Below are 18590 nucleotides of genomic sequence, written 5' to 3'. Positions count from 1 at the left end.
AAAGACAGAAACTAGCAACGTAAGTTTGGGTTAACCAACTTAATTGTGATGTCATCTAATGGAAGAGATATAGCCATTTAAAATGATAGCAGAAGAATATATAATGAGGAAATTTTCATGAAATTAAAAAAAGAGCCAATAAGAGAACAGTATATATTTTTAAGAAAAATATTAATACATTAAAAAAGACTAGTCAAAAGTAGCTGAGCATGGTGATGTGCCCTCAGGAGGCTGAGCTGGGAAGGTTGCTTGAGCCTAGACCAGCTTGGACAACATAGTGATACCCTGTCAGGAAAAAAAAAAAAATTAGTTTCTTCCAAATTCACAGAGAAAAGTAAATATCTCAGCTGGGAGGTATCTCAGGGAACGCAGAGCTGATCAGACAGCCTGATGTTTGAATCCTAGGTAGTGTGAGTGAACATTCTGCTGGTTTGCCTAGGACTAAAGAGGTTCCTGGGATACAGGTCTTTCTGTGCTAAGACCAGGATGACTAGGAAGGTTGGTCACCTAGCAACATCATTGCTTTGTGGCCATGTGAACTTGTCTCCAACCTCCAGGTTTGTCCTGAGAGTTAAATGAATAACACCTGTGAAGCTCTTGAAATAGAGCCTGATTTTGAAAGGTAAACTCATTCATTCATACAGTAAACACTGATGGATCTAGGCACAGGGGTACAGGGGCAGAGAAGACAAGGTTCACATCCACATGAACTTAAAGTACCAGCTGAGGACAGGGGAGAGAGGACTAGGCAAAACAATTTTACAATGCAAAGTCTAACAGGGAAATTAATAGGACACTGATAAGGAACTGTGGAAGTGAAAGTAGATGGTAAAGTGGATGGCTCTAGCTTAGGAAGAGCCTCATTTATAAAAGATTGAAATGTTGCCTACTATTATTAGTATAGCAGTAGTGTTATTAGTTATCTGTGAGACAATTCTAGCCATTAAATTTTCTTAAACATTTTGGTATTTGCGGTACCACTTATATGTTAGAAACAAATACATAAGCAAATTATTAATGATTTAAAAGCTGCCAAGTAAGACATATGTTGATACTTAGGCATTTTTCATATATGATTTTATACTGCATACATATACTGTGTCTACTCGTTAACTATCTCATTACCTCAAATCTTCTTTGAAAAAATAACTTTTGTGTGTGCATGTGACAGGGTCTCACTTTGTTGCCCAGGCCAGAGACCATTATAGCTCACTGCAACCTCAAACTCTTGGGGTCTAGTGATCCGTCTGCCTTAGCCTTGCAAGGAGCTGGTGCTGCAGGGGCACTTCACCACACCTGGCTTGTTTTATTTTTTGCAGAGACGGGGTCTTACTATTGCCCAGGCTGGTCTCAAATTCCTGGCCTCCAGTGATTCTCCCAAACTCAGCCTCCCAAAGTGCTAGGATAACAGGCATGAGTCTCTGAGCCCAGACAAAAAAAAAAACACAACTATTAATTTTAGGAAGAAAAATTTTTGTTGAGGTACTTGCCCAACACTTACACATGCATCTTGGAATCTTACACACACATGGAGCACTATTTAGGTTTACCTTAAAGCTCAGATTACCATGAACTTACATGAGTGAAGGGCCCACTGAAGTGTAAAGGCACGAGAGACTAAATACAAAACATTTTTTTGGATTTGAGTGCTTCTTATTGACAAGCATTGGGATAAGTGCTTTCCATTTGGTTTCTCATTTGATCTTCACGTTGACTCTGTAGCACAGAGATAAGCTTCATTTTACTGCTGAGTAAACAGCTTTACAGAGGCTTAATGACTTTCTTAAAGCTAGGATATTGTTAGAGCCCAGATTCTGGTTCAGGTTCACCTGACTTCCAAGGGTGGTCACTGTTCACCATACTACATTGTTCTCAGACTCATTCTTCTTTTTGCCCTTGTCCCTTTCCCAGGTAAAGGGTCCAGGAGTCGGGCTGCTTAGAATTTCCAAAGGGGGTAATCTCTGCCTTTCCATGGCCTCTTTCCTGAAGGGCATCATGCTGCTGTCGTAATCAATGGCTCCGTGGCCAATGTCGAGGAAGCCTTACACTACAAGGGCGAGACCTTGCCCCCTGAGGGTTTCAACGAAAATTGAATCAAGGTGATTTGGTTTTGCAGACATTGTGGATATCCTGAACAGCCCTTTGGAAGGGTCTGACCAGAATTGCTGAAAGCACCTTCCTATTCCTTGTAGGTCAGGATGACCACAACTTAAGTGAATTCTATGCTCATGAGGCCTCTAAACGCTTAGAGGCCCATGGGAGGGAAAAGTCCCAGATCATCTGTTATCCAGGGGCAGAGGGGCACCATATTGAGCCTCTTTGCTTCCCCTTTGGGCTTCCCTGCACACCTTGGTGGGCAGTCCTGTCATCTGGGGAGGGGAGCCCAGGGCTCATGCCATGGCCCAGGTGGATGCTTGGGAGCAACTCCAGAGTTTCTTCCATAAACACTTGGATGGTATAGAGGGGACAGTCCCAGCAAAACATTTTTTTCATTGAGTGCCATCTCTGATGCTAACCTCTCCCAGAAATAGCTGCCACAATTGGTGTGTGTATGTGTATTCCTTTTTTCTTTTTATAACTACTTAGAGCATTTCCCTCTTCACTGTTAAAATGAATTTACAAGTAAAAATGAATTTTTATAAATTTTAAAAAAGTTTTATACACTGTACACTTTATCAGTTTGGGAGAGGAGTGATTCTGCAAAAAACACAAGAGGTCAGAAAACCATGCCACTTACTGTCTCACAACACACAACTGATAAGGCTTTAGCTCTGAAAGGAAAGGTAAGCAACAACAATTAACAGTGCCTAGTACATAATGAGAGTTCAATAATTATTTGCTGGATGACTGATTAATAAACAAATGATTACAGTTGGGCACAGTGGCCAAGTCCTTTGCATAGTAAATGTACTAAGCTGGGACTTAGTATCCCCAAGTCCAGTGTCTTCTCCCTTTGCTAAGCTGCTTTCCTTATTTCTGTGGTTCTTCATTTTACTTGGGCACAGAGCCATTTGTCCATCGATTTCTGCCACTTCTCAGCTGACCCAGTGGAATGTATGCCTGTGTGTCTTCACAGTCATGCACAGTGTTGTGTGATTTCAGGTGTATCATGAATTCCCTAAAGCCTGTCCATGCTCTCTGCTAGACACTAGCCCCAGCCACAGGGAAAGGAAACGGCTCTTCTTTCACCCATATAAACTTTTAAGAATTCTGAGATTTGGTGGAGGTGGGGGATGTTTCAAGGCACCATATATTAAAAATACATAAATCAGTAGATCTAGGAACATGCTTAAGCCCTGGCCTTGAATCAGCAGTATGGTGTTGGAGGAGGAATATGAATGACGGCCAGCCCCACAATGTCTACACCCTTCTTTTGATTATTAACAATGTATATGTGATTTGCCCCTTATGAAAATTGATCATATGAATGCAGTCATTCTTGTATCCAACTAAAACAGAGTAGAGAAGCCAGAGGAAAAAAGTACACAGGGCACATAACATTGCTCCAAGAATATAATTTTCTGCAAGCCTGGCTGCTGAAACAACCTCCTGTGACTCTAAGACTAGTTTTACCCACCACTGTCAGTCACTAGCCTGAGTTTGCCTACTCCCCAGAACTTTACTAGAGCCAACGAACTTTCCTTCAGAACAATATATGTTTCTCCTTTTTATAAAACCTCCAAGCTTCTTTGTTCTTCAGACATACTTAAGATCACCCAGTCTGTGTATAAGCCCCAAATTGTAATTCTTGCTTTGAAAATAAAACATTCAAAATTTAGAGCTTTGTCTTTTTTATATATATATTTTGACACCTTCTCTTCAAAAGCACTACAAGGGGCAAGGCACAGTGACTCATGCCTATAATCTTAGCACTCTGGGAGGCTGAGACAGGAGGATACCTTGAGCTCAGAGTTCAAGACCAGGCTGAGCAAAAGTGAGACCCCCGTTTTTACTAAAAATAGAAAAATTAGCCAGGTGTCATGATGCGAGCCTGTAGTCTCAGCTGAACTCCTGAGCTCAAGCAATCTTCCTGCCTCTGCCTCCCAGAGTGCTTGGATTACAAGCGTGAGCCTCTATACCCGGCCAAAGCCCCACCTTTTAATACTATCATATTAGGTATTAGGTTTGTTAAATAAAGAATAGCCCACCATTGTTTTGTACTAAGCTCCACATTAGGTTCCAATGCACCAGACTAAAAATCAAAATGGAGTCATCCAGCCGGGCGCAGTGGCTCACGCCTGTAATCCTAGCACTCTGGGAGGCTGAGGCAGGCGGATTGCTCAAGGTCAGGAGTTTGAAACCAGCCTGAGCAAGAGCAAGACCCCATCTCTACTATAAATAGAAAGAAATTAATTGGCCAACTAATATATATAGAAAAAATTAGCCGGGCATGGTGGCGCATGCCTATAGTCCTAGCTACTTGGGAGGCTGAGGCAGAAGGATTGCTTGAGCCCAGGAGTTTGAGGTTGCTGTGAGCTAGGCTGATGCCACAGCACTCACTCTAGCCTGGGCAATAAAGCGAGATTCTGTCTAAAAAAAAAAAAAAAAGGAGTCACCCATGCTAAAGTTCCACCTCACCAAACCCAAACCCAAAATAAGTTGTTATCTGACCTTCCCAGAAATCAGGAGAAAGAACAGATTTCCCACACAGGCCAGTTTTTATTGTCAGTCAGCATGATAATGAAGTTCCCTCTAATTTAATTATTACACAAAAGAAGTAGCCTGAAGTAAACTGATGTTAACTGATAAGTTATTTTTTGTTGTTCTGTCTCCCAGTCCCAACCTTACAAGAAAAGGAGCTTCTAAATGGCCCATAATCTCTTTGCTTTGCTTCTGCTTTCTTTAGCTGTCTATAAAGCTAACTTCTGCTCAGCTCATAGGAACACTTACTCTATTTTATGTAATGAACTGTTGCCCAATCCTAGAATCACAATAAAGCCAACCGATATCTTCAATTAGTTATAATTTTGTCCTTTGATGATTTCTAACATTTGAATTTAGAATTCAGGCCATAGAAACACTTAAGATCTACTCTCTTAAAAATTTCAAGTATACATTATTAACTGTAGTCACCATACTGTACATTAGATGTCTAGAATTTATTCATCTTACAACTGAATGTTTGTACCTTTTGACCCACATCCCTCCATTTCCCCCTCAGCCTCTGGCAACCGCTGTTCTACTATTTCTATGAGTTTGATATTTTTAGATTACACAGTGAAGTGAGATCATGTAGTATTTGTCTATGTCTGGCTTATTTTACTTAGCTTAATGTCTTCTTGGTTCATTGGTGGTGTTGCAAATGGCAGGATTTCCTTCTTTTTTAAGGCTGAATAATTTATTCCAGTGTGTGTGTGTATGTTTACATATCACACTTTTTTAAAAATCCATTCATCTGTCAAGGGACACTTAGGTTGTTTTTATATCTTGGGTATTGAGAATAATACTACAATGAATATGAAAGTACAGATATCTCTTTTTTTTTTTTTTATTTTCAGTACAAGTGGTGACTGCCACAGATATCTCTTTGAGATACTAATTTCATTTCCTTTGAATATATACCCCAAAGTGGGATTGCTGGATTATATGATAGTTCTACTTTTAGTTTTTTAAGGGACATCCATACTATTTTCCATAATGGGTGTACCAATTTACAATTCCACCAACAGTGTACAAGGTTCCTTTTCTTTCCACATCCATCCACGTTCCTTACAAAAAAGTGTTCAATATCACTAATTACCAGGGAAATGAACATCAAAACTGTAATGATGAAACAGATGTTTGGTATGTTAAAAAAAGAAAATTAACAACAACAACAAAAAAACTGTAATGAGATACCACCTCACACCTGTGGTTATGGTGTTACCCTAAAGGAAAAGACTGAGGCAAACTTAATAAGTAGAGAGTTTATTTGGGCCAAGTTGTAGGACTGCAACCAGGGAGCACAATAAATTGCCCTGAATATACACTCTGATTAGTAACACTTACAGGTAGATTTTTTTTTTTATTTTTTTTTTTGAGACAGAGTCTCAGTCTTTGCTTGGGCTAGAGTGCCATGGCGTTAGACTAGCTCACAGCAACCTCACACTCCTGGGCTCAAGCAATCCTTCTGCCTCAGCCTCTCGAGTAGCTGGGACTACAGGCATGCGCCACCATGCCCAGCTCATTGTTTCTCTATATTTTTAGTTGGCCAATTAATTTCTTTCATTTTTAGTAGAGACAGGGTCCCGCTCTTGCTCAGGCAAGTTTCAAACTCCTGACCTTGAGTGATCCACCCACCTCAGCCTCCCAGAGTGCTAGGATTACAGGCGTGAGCCACCATGCCCAGCCTTTAGATAGATTTTTTAAAGGAAAAGAAGAGGCAATTTCTAAGTAGAATGAAAAGTCTCAATTCATGGGGGGTCCTGTACAAGGCTCCAATATTCCGTGTTTGGAGCTGAGCTCCTCACAGCAGCTTCTGTCAGCTTTCTTCTTCTTCTTCTTCTTTTTTTTTTTTGAGACAGAGTCTCGCTTTATTGCCCAGGCTAGAGTGAGTGCCGAGGCATCAGCCTAGCTCACAGCAACCTCAAACTCCTGGGCTCAAGCGATCCTCCTGCCTCAGCCTCCCAAGTAGCTGGGACTACAGGCATGTGCCACCATGCCCGGCTAATTTTTTCTATATATATTAGTTGGCCAATTAATTTCTTTCTATTTATAGTAGAGACGGGGTCTCGCTCTTGCTCAGGCTGCTTTTGAACTCCTGACCTCGAGCAATCCGCCTGCCTCTCGGCCTCCCAGAGTGCTAGAATTATAGGTGTGAGCCACCTCCTCCGGCCTCAGCTTTCTTATTATGGGAACCATGTTCTGTAAGGCAGGAAATAAATTGGTGCTAATTGACTTCTCAATCCCCTCTTTCTCCAGTGAAATAAACCACTTTCACAAACAGCCACCCTATGAAGAACTCATACTTTTCTAGCTTGCAACAAAAATGATTAGGGACAAATAGAAAAAAAAAAATAAGAAAGCTAACACTGAAGCAATCATACTTCTCATGTCTCTGAATAGAGAAGTATTGGTAACCTTCAAAAAAGGAAATAAAAAAATATGCAAGTTAACTACCTATTTCATTCACCATTAGCTAGATTTGTTCACTTAAGGCCTTAATCCCTTTGTAAGCCAATGCTTTTGTCTTAATCCAGTTATGCCTCTAATAACTGAAAGGCAAACATTTTCCAGACATATACTTCAGTGAGCCTCTGGATTTGGTATCTGGCAGTGCAAAAGTATGTTTTACAACAGGTCAGTATTGAAGACTAAGAATGAGAAATCCAACTAAACAACAATACTCTCTCACTCAGTAATATGTTATCCACACTTTCCCTACCTTCACATTACCAGAAGGAATCCACTGAATTTAGTTTGTTGGGGCTCAGAAAACAATATCCCAAAATGAAGACCTGAGAAGCAAAAGTTTTTCTCTCTGACCTTCTCCTGCTCTCCTGTCTCTCATTCCCATTTCCCCCTGAGGCTACACACGGAAACTAGCATCCCTCTTCCTCAAAGGAGGTCATAGAAACCAGAAACCCTTTTCCTCAAAGCCAGCCATAAAACCTAAAAATATTGCTCTATTACTCTAACTTTCCCTCCGCCTTTCTGTGTAAAAACTGGCTGTAAAGAAATTATCTGACCTACCTTGTCTGACTGTAGGTCATAAGAGTCCCATTCCAGACAGGGTTCTGCCCCATACCCAGAAGGAATGTATGCTCAGAAGAATCTAGACAGACAGGCCTTTCTGGGTTTCCCCACTCAGTCTATTAGCATTAGATATACCCTTTTTTATCCAAACATATTTCTACATGGCCGACCATACTTAGTTGAACCTAAGCATAAAAAATGGACAATTTTCCTTCCTTTATCTTTGGGTCTTCATTCTGAAGGCTCCCATGTATACATGTTAAATATATTTGTATGCCTTTTTTCCAGTTAATCTGCCTTTTGTGAGTTGACTTTTCAGCAAACCTTCAGAGGGCCTTCAAGGGGAAGGTTCCCCTTGGCCCCTACAAGTTCAGTCTTCTGCAAATAAGCATCACCACCATAATTTTCAATTTTGAGTAAACTATCTCAAACCTTTTATTAAAGATAAAATGAATAAAGATACCCTCCCAGCTTAAGACCATCTTCTATCCCTTTCATCTTCTACTACAAGGGTAGAATACAGGTTATCAAACTAGGTTATGAAATATAGGTTATGAATAAAGGTTATGACCATAAACATCCAATTTCACATGTGGCACTAGGAAAATGGAATGCTATAAAAATAATCATTATCATCCTAGTGCGTATGCTGATGCTTTTCTACTGGATATTCACTGACAGTAAGTGATGCTACCTCCAAAGGAATAGCTCTACAGAACATTTTTGGGTTAGTGTTTTCTCTGGCTTATTTCTGGAATGGGGAAAGGAAACTCCATACCAAAAAAACAAAAAACAAAAAAATCTAGAAAAGCTACAGATGTTAACCTTTAAATACCAATGAAATAGATAACTGATAAAGAGAAAAGATATAAGAGAAAGACAGACTTCATGAACAGCCTAATAGAGACCAAATCCTGCAAATGGAAACTTTAAAGCTCACTGAGTAAATCTTTCCTAGATCCAAACAAGTGATATAATACCAGGTTTTTAAGTCCTCAACTCACAGAATTAAGAGTACTTAAGTTGTTAACTTTGTCCTGTGTCCTCCTATTCAGAAAAATTTCCACCTAGAATCTGTACAAAAGTGACCAAGACACACCTACAGGATGTGACAACATGAGATGTTCTCAGCTCTTTTATGAGATGAAAGTCATATTTTTTCCTTAAAGATAGGATCTCAATGTATCACCCAGGCTGGAGTAGCACAATCATAGCTCACTGCAGCTCCGAACTCCTGGGATCAAATGATCTTTTCACCTCAGCCTCCCAAGTAGCTGGAACTACAGGTAGGTGCCACCATGCCCAGCTAATTTTTTAATTTTTTGTAAAGACAGGGTCTATGTTTCCCAGGCTGGTCTCAAACTCCTGGCCTCAAGCGATCCTATCACCTTGGTCTCCCAAAGTGCTGGGATGAAAGTCATGTTTTATAACTGAAAATGAAAAAGGTAGGTGCTATAGAGAGAAATGAAATTTCACAGCAGTAGAAAAGCAAAGGCTGGCTGAAAAGTTTAACTTTTTAAGTAAAAATAATAACAACAGTAACTCACTCTATAATTAACTCTTCCATACTGGACAATCTGCCACACATTCCATGATGAGGAATGACACTAGCTTACTACAGTGGAAAACTACTGCAACTGCAAGGCCAGGGTTCTGCTCCTTTTCTGGTTTTCTGTACACAACGTGATGCCACCTACTATATACAAGGCAGTTAATGAGACAGGTGAGCTAGCGAAGCTTTTCTCACCTACCTGCCTACTCAGCAGGAATAAGTTCACCCAACTGAGCTCTGGCCTCCAATGTGTATCTGCACATAATTTTATAAAGTATCTAAATGCCATTCATTAGTTTTAAAAAAAAGAATAGACAACTCTAGACCAATAAATTGCGAACTTAAAAAATTAGGAGGGATACCAATTACACTAACAGCACTTTCTTTAAAAAACAGAATCACTTTCTTTTGAAATAAACCACAGTGGTGAGAAGCATTTTTCTGTTCAAGTGCCCTATGATGGCACAGAGCTTTACTTGGCAAATCCTGCCACCTTTCTAGTCCTGGGATACTGACCTGCACCAGCACATGGGGCAGCATTACCTCCCAACAGTGTGGAAAAGAGCACATGTCACCACTGGGCAATAACAGAGCTTACAGAGACTTTTGGCCTCTCAAAGCCAGACAGAGTTGGAGAGCTTTCCTTGTGCTGTGAACATTTCCATGGGACCAGCCCAGCACCCATCTCCTTCAAGGTCACATTCCACTTTCCAGTGGTCTGTCCATAAAGCTCAAATGTCTCATGAAGTTTTTCTTCATTGATTGTACCTGTTCTGTCAGTTTTGTTACCCAAGTTAAGGATTGGCACCTTGGATATTGTTTAATCAGTCATTAAAGCATTAGCTCAACTTTGGATTCCATATTGTGGTGAGAATGATCTCCACAGTTCACCAGAAAGACAACCCCATTCATTGGTGGGAGATAATTTTTCCAAACCCAACATGCTTGCTCATGCCCATCAAGATCAAACGTTGTAAAGTCATTGCAGCAACTGTTAGCTCTTCTGACATCAGATGTAGTACTGGAACATACCGACTCGATCTGTCATCTTTGAGCATGTGGTTTTGCCTGCATTGTCCAAGCCCAAGAATACAAGTTTTCCAGATTTAGTGTAGAGTTCTAGGAACTGGAGCACATTGTTGAGGCCATTTGTAAATCCACTAAAAAATGAAAGACATTATTAATGCTTGCAGCCGACAGCTTGGACCCTCCCTCAGAGTGCACAGACCAGCACGTGCACCCAGGACCACCAGCTACTCACTGGATCCAGGATTTGCTTTTTTAAAAAAATCTGAATACCTAATTTTCTTTTTAAAAAGATTCCTATAGACACTCAACCAAAGAATGCTGGAAATCACAGAGAGAAGACTATCCACAAATATTTGGTTCAACAACAAAGTCTAAGAATAACAAAGCCTACAGAAACTTGGCACATACTACATTACATACTACAGTACTAATTACATACTACAGTACTAATATAATCAGTATAAAATTTAAAAGCTTTATATCTATAATTTAAAAATTCATATTTGTAGAAGAGCAAAATTTATTTATTTATTTTATTTATTTTTTGAGACAGAGTCTCACTTTGTTGCCCAGGCTAGAGTGAGTGCTGTGGTATCAGCCTAGCTCACAGCAACCGCAATCTCCTGGGCTCAAGCAATCCTACTGCCTCAGCCTCCCAAGTAGCTGGGACTACAGGCATACGCCACCATGCCCAGCTAATTTTTTGTATATATATTTTTAGTTGGTCAATTAATTTCTTTCTATTTTTAGTAGAGACGGGGTCTCGCTCAGACTGGTTTCAAACTCCTGATCTCGAGCGATCCGCCCGCCTTGGCCTTCCAGAGTGCTAGGATTACAGACGTGAGCCACCACACCTGGCCTAGAAGAGCAAAATTTAAAGTAGCCACTAATTGAGAATTACAGAGAAAAATAGTGGGAAAGGTAAACCAGCTCATTAGAGTTGTAAAGTCATGTAAACTGCCAAACCAGTGCAATTTCTTCTTTACTCATAGAAAATATTTCATTTTTGACTTCCATACTGTGTCCAATATTTTGTTTCTGTTTTTTCTTAGTTTTGTGGCAATATTACCATAGAATATTGACTTTATTTCATTTCCTGCCTATATAGAAAAATTGAATGATTCCCCACCTGGTGTAGAAAAATAGATGATTTCTTCAGCCCCATGACCAGCTGCCAGTCATCTGTGGGCATTTTTTTTTTCTCTGCATCAGCTCTTCAGGGTGTCAGGACAGAGTATTCATTGAGCTTACTGACAAGAGTACTGATATATGTGTTTGGAGATTCATCAAGAATAGAATCTAGGCCAGGCCAGGGGTTCACACCTGTAATCCCAGCACTCTGGGAGGCTGAGGTGGGAGGATCACTTGAGGTCAGGAGTTTGAGACCAGCCTGAGTGAGAGTGAGACCCCATCTGTACTAAAAATAGAAAAATTAGCCAGGTGTCATGGTACCCACCTGTAGTCCCAGCTACTCCAGAGGCTGAGGCAGGAGGATCACTTGAGCCCAGGAATTTGAGGTTGCTGTGAGCTAGGCTGATACCACGGTACTCTAGCCCAGGTGACAGAGCAAGACTGTCTCAAAAAAAACAAAAAAGGAATAGAATCTATTAGATTTTGACACACACACTTCTTGCCTCCCTCTCCTTTTTGGCAACGTGCACTAATGTTTTGCTCTATTTCGATACTTGTTACTATTTGATGTCAATAAAATTTCTGCTAGGAACACATGTGGGTTTACCTTATCTCACCTGACTTGTTTTCACAGGGTATCTCATGCCCTCTTGATGTTCAGGGTAGAAGATAAACTGAGGAAGAATTTTCATCTTGCAGTGAAATACTGCTGTGTGCTTAATTTCTTCTTGTTTTCCAATATATATTTTCTATGTTCAAATCTAAATACACCATAGTCTTCTCAAAGTCAACCTCCAAGTTCCAAATTTCTTAATTTTCCCCATTAATACTCATAACTCCTATTAGAGCCATATTTTATTTCTCTAGATTTAAAAATTTTCCATTTTTGCCTGAAAGTTTAAAAAGCTATCACTACCAGTGAGAAGCTTCCTCCACCACACTCATAGATATTGTCAGGTGCCTAGTCAGCATACATTATCCCTTTCCCTTTTATAAGCATTCCTGATTTGCATTCAGGTATTGCCCTTCCTCTTGCAACTGTGGGTTTCAAGAAATGCTATACTGTCGCGCCCGCCTCACCAGCAAGGAAGACGCGGCAACTGGAGTTCTTCTGACAGTGCTTTAATGGGGTTCCCTTTAGACTTACATGATGCGGAAGACCCTGAGCACAAGCTCTCACACACTTATATACTCTAAGGAAGGAGGGAAGTGATGGGGATAGGTTAAAAGCGCGCGAGGGTTATTACTGATAGGCCAAGCTAAGATCCTTCATATGCATACTTATAGAACAGGCCAGGACTTACTCTGCGCATGCGCTGAACTTGTTTACTACAGGCGGGCCACCGGAAATCGGCGCCATCTTGTAATGGCGTTGTCACCGCGCCCCACACTATACTCCACCCCAATCCAGGAGAAAATGATGGTGATCTCCAGTCTCAACATTCCATGATAGGAGAAAGAATGTGACTTAATGCTTCCTTGGAAATCTGGATGTTTTCTCTCTCACTAAACATTAACAAAGAAGTAGGCCGGGCGCGGTGGCTCAAACCTGTAATCCTAGCTCTCTGGGAGGCCGAGGCGGGCGGATTGCTCGAGGTCAGGAGTTCGAAACCAGCCTGAGCAAGAGCCAGACCCTGTCTCTACTGTAAATAGAAAGAAATTAATTGGCCAACTAATATATATAGGAAAATGAGCCAGGCATGGTGGCGCATGCCTGTAGTCCCAGCTACTTGGGAGGCTGAGGCAGAAGGATTGCTTGAGCCCAGGAGTTTGAGGTTGCTGTGAGCTAGGCTAATGCCATGGCACTCACTCTAGCCTAGGCAACAAAGCGAGACTCTGTCTCAAAAAAAAAAAAAAAAACATTAACAAAGAAGCATGAACCCTGATTATTCTGGCAGCCACCTTATCACATTGCAAATGGCAGAGCAGACAAAAAGAACCAGTTCTTAGTGTCATCCTTGAGCCACTGGATCAATCAAACATGAAGTGAGACCTACTCCTAACTTTTCAGCCAATAAATTTGCTTATTCTGTAAAGTCTTATTTTTTAAACAAATTTTGTTAGGGACCGACCTTCCACAGCCCCACCGGACAGAAAAGCAGAGACATCGAGGATGTAATTACACAAGAGGAGGTTTATTTTCTGGCTAGCCAGGGTCCAAGCCCCAGAGCACCAACGCAGTGGTCACTCTTGCAGGCAAGGACCCCGACTGGGGTTGCAGCGTGCCTTTTATCCCTATGGTGCATACGCTATGCAGTGGCTGATCACGCGTGGATCATGCATTGACCTTTAACATGATTGGTTGGCTGGCAGCCCCACTATACAGGGGTCCGAACAATGCAAAGTTGGCGCAATCAAGCAAGCAAGCAACGGTTTCCATGGCAAGCAAGCAACAGTTTCCAGAAGCCGGATGTTAGTTCCGGCTTCACTGGGGTGTGGGCCTTGCAGGTGTGCAATGTCTCGACACCGGCTTCACTGGGGTGTGGGCCTTGCAGGTGTGCAATGTCTCGACCCCTCACATTCCCCCCTTTCTTTAGAAGCTGGTCGAGCACTCTTGCTCGTCTCTTGGGTCTTTTAAAGGTTTCAAGTCTGTGCTACCTGACTAGAGCTTTTGATACTGCGGCTGCAACACTAAAAGCTGTACTGTATTAACCCTTTCTTTTACAAAGGTTATTATCTTGTTTAATATGCAGGGTCCGAATGTAAAGACTAAGAGCAGAATTACTAGTGGTCCTAATAGCGTTGAGATAAGGGTAGTTAGCCAAGGGGAGCTGTTAAACCAAGATTTAAACTAACCTGCCTGCAGCTCGTTTTCTCGCTTGTGGCGGGCAAGCTCTTCTCTAACTTTAGCCATAGATTCCCTGACGACTCCTGTGTGGTCTGCATAGAAACAGCACTCTTTTATTCTTGCAATGTCTTTATTAATGGCTGCTCTCAAGGTGTTGAACCCTCTCTGTTGCATCGCTAGGGAGGAGATACCAGTCCCTGCTCCTATTACCCCCAAGCCAAAAAGTGTGGCCAGGGTAATGGCTGCAAGGGGTTCTCTTTTTCTCTGGAAAATTAGGTTAGTGACCCCTTGGCCTGCCCTGCTGGTGTATATGGTCTCTACTGTATGGTATATTATTTTAGGGAACACTAATACCATAACACAGTATTTTTAGATTTATTAAAAACTGATAGGCTAAGGCAAGGGGTTAAACTGGTTTTGGAGCAAATCCACCATCCACTTGGCCCGGGAATGACCCATTTTTTTTTTCTTGATTGATTTATTACTGTTACCCCCGGCATAGAGCTGTGCATGGCTGGTTGGCACTGTTCCCAGGCAGGTCCCCTTGCCAAGAACTGACTGAAAAGTGAGACCAGGGCCTTTACGGTCCCATTGACATGACCTAGGGGAGGCTTCTGTGGAGAGGTTGAAATTGACGGCCATTCCCACTGCTTCGTAGAAGGGAGGCCCTATGTCATAACACAGCCAACAGACCTTGGTAGCGTTGGGATTGGACCGATTTAGGGCCTCGTATGCAGCTGTCAACCTCTTCCACAGAGGATCTCTAAGTTCTACATCAGGCACCGCGCTTACGGGGCTCCCTACGGTGAGTGAATTTGTAACTTTATCACTGGTTTGGGGTGCACCGTGGCCGGCCGTGGGTGCAGCACCTGGTTGGGCCCTACTGCCTGTGGTGACACAATCCCACTTCGCCGAGGGCCGGGCGCCCCTGGGGGCACACTCACGCTGATGGGGCTTATTTCTTCTAGGTTAAACATAAGGTCTGGCCATCATCCGTTTACGGGGCCTACCCCTGAAGTCACATTCTAGACTTTATGAGTCTCTTGATTGGCAATCTCTCATGTGAGGTTATGAGGTTGGTGGGGATTGCTATTTATCACGGCTGCCACACTCCTGCTCACAAGCAAAGTAACCCCAAAGCACCCACATAAAAGATATAAAACAAGCCTAGCATGCATCTCTGCGACGGAGTCCAACCTCTAGGTGCTACAGTCCCAAGTCCGACTCCAACTAGTATGACCAGTACTCCAAAGAGGACTGGAGTCACTAAGTTCATCTATGCTGGTGTCACTCGGGTCAGCCTGGTCTTTAGGGGGTTCTCCGGATCCACCGTTGCCTTCCACTGGCTCTGGCACTGCTCTTGGTCGCTCTTGCTAGCCGACCTCACGTGGAAGTGGTGTATCCAGGTTGATATTCCATCCACCTTGAGGGCAGTGGGAGTAACAAGGATAACTTGAAAGGGGCCCTTCCATTTAGGCTCGAGGGTTTTGCTGTTATGTCTTTTTACCCACACCCAGTCCCTCGACTGGTGTGGGTGATAAGAATGTTTAGCACTACCCGCCCCCAGCCCTGTGGCCTGGTATATGGCGCGGAGGGCCGGCCACACTTGGCTGTGAACACGCTGCAGAGCTTGTACGGCTTGCAACACGTGTTTGGGGTGTTTTGGGAGAGCCTCGGGGCTCACCCTGGGGACCACGGGCGGAGGAGTGTCATACATGATTTCAAAGGGGGTTAAACCTAAATGATAGGGGGTGTTCCGGGCTCGGAACAGGGCGAAGGGAAGGAGGGTCACCCAGTCCCCGCCAGTCTCTAGGGCCAATTTAGTCAGAGTCTCCTTTATTGTTTTGTTCATTCTCTCCACCTGCCCTGAGCTCTGGGGGTTATAGGCACAATGCAGTTTCCAATTGGTCCCCAGAGCCTGGGCCAGTCCCTGACTAACTTGGCTGACAAAAGCAGGTCCATTATCTGATCCTATTCCTTCTGGCAGTCCATACCTAGGAACTATTTTTTCTAATATTTTCTTGGCTACCATTAGAGCAGTCTCTCTCTTAGTGGGGAAAGCCTCTACCCACCCGGAGAACGTATCTACCATAACTAGCAGATACCGGTACCCATATTTTCCAGGCTTTACTTCTGTAAAATCTACTTCCCAGAACAGCCCTGGCTGCCTCCCCCTTTCCCTCGTACCTGCGTGGGTCCCTTTGGCCCTCCCCGGCTGCATGACTTGACAGGCTTGGCAGTCCCGGACGCTGTCGCTCGCCACTCGTCCCTGCGACATGAACCTAAGCTGGGCGGTGTTTAATAGTTGTAGCATTTTTCTCTTTCCTAAATGTGTGGTCTGGTGTAGGTGCGTTAACAGGTGACATCCCAAAGTCTCTGGCACTATCAGGCGGCGTTCTTCGTCTTTTTGCACATTTAGCTGTTTTGTAGCCCAGGCTTCATCTGCGCTGGAGTAGTCTGGCAGAGGAGGTATCTGTCCCATGCCTGGGGGTGGTAGGCTTATATGCAGAATGTGGGGTGGCGCAGCGCCTTTTGCTGCTCTTTTAGCCTCGGCATCTGCCCTTCGATTGCCCCGTGCCTCCAGTGAGTCTCCACCCTGATGTCTAGGGGTGTGGACTACCGCCACTGCCTTTGGCAGCAAGACAGCTTCTAGCAAGTGGAGTATTTCGGGCTTGTGCTTAATCTCCTTCCCTTCTGCTGTGATGAACCCCCTTGCTCTACAGAGGGCTCCATGTATGTGCACAGTACCAAAAGCATAGCGGCTGTCAGTATATACTCTTCCCTTGGGCCCGACTAAGAGCTTCTGTCAGTGCGATCAATTCTGCCTTTTGGGCAGATGTTCCCTGTGGAAGGCATGCCGCCCAGACAAGTTTGCCTTGATCATAGACTATGGCCGCCCCCGCATACCTGTGTCCATTGCAGACGAAACTGCTCCCGTCTGTGAACCAAGTTAGGTCGCTGCTCGGAAGGGGGCGGTCCTGCAGGTCCTGCCGAGCCATCTGGGTCTCTGCCAAGATCTCGAGGCAGTCGTGTTCAGGTGCGGCAGAATCAGGGTTTGGTAGAAGCGTTGCTGGGTTTAGGACAGTGGGGGTTTGGAACTCAACTCGGGGTGCGTCCAGCAGGAGCCCTTGGTAATGGGTCAGCCTTGCATTTGTGATCTATCGCCCCAGCGGCTGCTTTAGAACTCCTTTTATAGCGTGTGGCGTGGTGATTAACAGTCTCTGCCCCAAAGTAAGCTTGTCAGCGTCCTTGACCAACAGGGCTGTGGCTGCGATTATTCGCAGGCACGCAGGCCACCCCGCTGCCACCGGATCTAATTTTTTTTTTGACAAGTATGCCACTGGCCTTTTCCAGGGCCCTAGGGCCTGTGTGAGTACGCCCTTAGCTATTCCCCTCTTCTCGTCTATGAACAGGTGAAACTCTTTTGTCAGGAAGTGCTAGGGCCGGGGCTTTTAGCATGGCTGCCCTCAGGGCTTGAAAAGAGTCTTCCATTTGCACAGTCCACTCTCATGCTCGCCCCGCCTTACACCCTTTATACAGAGGTCGAGCCTTTTAGTCCTTACACCCCGGTTTCTTCACCGGCAACAGGGGGGTGTTCCAGGCCGACTGGCATTTCCGGAGAATCCCACTGTCCAGGAGTCTCTGAATGTGGGGCGTAATTCCCACTCTGGCTTCCTGGGACATGGGGTACTGTCTGACTCGGGCTGGCTCGGCTCCGGGTTTCAACTCAACGTAAAGAGGCGGCCGGTGTTTTGCCCATCCTGTGCCCCCTGTCTTGGCCCACGCCATGGGAAATTTACAGAGCCATTGTTCCATGCCTTTTTCTCTGCTTTTTATGGGCTGGTACAGTCTATATTCATTTGCCTGTGTCAAGGTCAGGATCTGAGTGATCCGGGGCTGTTGATAGCCTTAAGCTTGGTAAGGATGTCTCTTCCCAGTAGCGGCGTGGGGCACTCAGGGATGACCATAAAGGCGTGACTCACTTGTCCTGAACCCAAATTTAATCTCCGCCGTGTGGTCCACCGATATAGTTTAGCTCCTGTATTTATGAGGAAGCTGACTGGGTTCCCCTCTACTTGCAAAGTTACCCTAGGTTCGGGGAGGGGGACTGAACCCCGTCTTTCCTATTCATCTGTCACCTGTCCTGCAACCATGACTTTTTCAGGACCTCTAAGTCTTCGCCCCCCTTTCTTTTTGGGGCATTCTCGGGCCCAGTGCCCATGCTCCTTGCAATTAGCACATTGATCCTTGCCTAGCCTCTCTCGCCGGGGCCTTCTCTCCTCTGACCCTGTCTGCCCCCCTCTCGTGGCGGCTAGCAGGATTTTTGCCATTTCTTTGTTTGCTTTACGCTCCTCTCCAGCTTGGAATTTTTTATCTTTTATCCCGATCCTCTCTAACCTCTCTTTTGGCGTTTCT

At 43.9% G+C, this 18590-nt stretch overlaps 2 pseudogenes; one reads left to right on the top strand and one right to left on the bottom strand.

The window, feature by feature from the left end:
• The first annotated feature begins 575 nt into the window (after positions 1 to 575).
• On the top strand, positions 576 to 4039 carry LOC142871528 (acyl-coenzyme A thioesterase 2, mitochondrial pseudogene; annotated as a pseudogene).
• Positions 4040 to 4557: 518 nt separating this feature from the next.
• LOC142871447 (small COPII coat GTPase SAR1A pseudogene) lies at positions 4558 to 10404 on the bottom strand (annotated as a pseudogene).
• Positions 10405 to 18590: the final 8186 nt, after the last annotated feature.

This window comes from Microcebus murinus, chromosome 6, assembly GCF_040939455.1.
Source record: "Microcebus murinus isolate Inina chromosome 6, M.murinus_Inina_mat1.0, whole genome shotgun sequence".
Lineage (NCBI taxonomy): Eukaryota > Metazoa > Chordata > Mammalia > Primates > Cheirogaleidae > Microcebus > Microcebus murinus.
The sequence above is the reverse complement of the archived record's forward strand: the minus strand, read 5'-3'. Positions and strand labels throughout refer to the sequence as shown.